Raw genomic sequence first — 1625 nt, forward strand, 5'->3', positions numbered from 1 at the left:
AAATACAAAGGAAGAGTTGTAAGCAGACACTAGTAATTGGAACATGGAATGTGAGAGCCATGAATGTAGGAAAATTAGAATTTGTTAAGAAAGAAATGGAACACATAAATATTGACATACTAGGCATTGGAGAGATGAGATGGACTGGTATGGGGCATTTCGATTCAGATGATCATATGATATATTATTCTGGAGATGAAAAGGTGAGGAAAACTGGAGTTGCTTTCATAGTCAAAATAGAAATTTCTACGTCCATCTTGGAGTACAACATTGTGAGTGATAGGATTATATCCATACACTTACAAGGAAGTCCAGTGAACACTACTGTCATCCAGATATATGCACCAACAACCAGAGTCAAAGAAGAAGAAATAGATGATTTCTACAAACTCTTACAGGCAGAGATATATCGATCATGCAATCAAGATGCATTGATAATAATGGGCAACTGGAACGCAAAAGTTGGGAACAGGGAAGAAGAATCAGTAGTTGGAAAACATGGACTTGGTGACAGAAATGAAGCTGGAGATAGAATGATTGAATTTTGCACAATCAATGACTTTTTCACTGCAAATACGTTTTTTAAGAGACATAAACGTAGATTACACACATGGATTTCACCTGATGGTATGCATAGGAGTCAGATTGATTACATCTGTGAAAAGAACCGCTGGAGAAGCTCATTATCAGCTGTGGAAACTAGGCTAGGAGCTGATTGTGGAACAGACCAACTCATATGCAAGTTCAAGCTGAAGCTGAGGAAAATTAAACCAAATCCATAGGAGCAAAAATATGACTTTAATTTCATACCACCTGAATTTAAGAAACATCTCAGGAACAGGTTTGAAAATGGGACCTTCTAAAGATTAAATCCCTGTGTGTATCAAAAACATTTTTCAATAGGGTGAAAAGAAAACCTCCTGACTGGTAAAAAAAAATATTAGCAGTACCATTTCAGACAAGGATCTCATATCAAAAATTTACAAAATCTTATAGGGCTTCCAAAAGAAAAAAACTGATAACACAATTACAAAATGAGTAAAAGACAGAGAAAGAATTTTTGATATTTGGATAGCCAACATACACATGAAGAAATGCTCCAAATCCCTGGCATTAAGAGACATGCAAATTAAAACCACGATGAGATACCATCTCGCTCCTGTAGCAGTGGCAATGTTTACAGGACAGCAAGTAATAAATGTTGGAAAAGATCTGACAAGATAGGGACCCTTATATATTGTTGGTGGGATTGTAAAATGGTACACTCTGGAAAGTGCTTCTTTGAAAAGCTGAACCTAGAAATTCTATATGATACAGTTATTTCACTGTTTGGAATTTATCCTGAGAAAATGAGAACTAAGGCATACGAGAAAACTTGGACACCAATGCTCATAGCAGCATTATTCTCCATCGCAAGAACATGAAAACTACCCAAATGTCCAAAGATAATCAAATGGATTAACAAAGTATTGTACAGTCACATGATGGAATGTTACGCCACATGCAGGAGCAATTATTTTGTAAATTACTCGTGCACTTACTGCAGAGGGTCAAGGACTGCAGCCTTCAGTATGGACTGAGGCTCAATGTCAAGAAGACAAAGATTCTCACCACTGGACCAATTG

Source organism: Elephantulus edwardii, unplaced genomic scaffold (assembly GCF_000299155.1).
Source record: "Elephantulus edwardii isolate Elephantulus edwardi_28Jun2011 unplaced genomic scaffold, EleEdw1.0 scaffold00299, whole genome shotgun sequence".
NCBI classification, from domain to species: domain Eukaryota; kingdom Metazoa; phylum Chordata; class Mammalia; order Macroscelidea; family Macroscelididae; genus Elephantulus; species Elephantulus edwardii.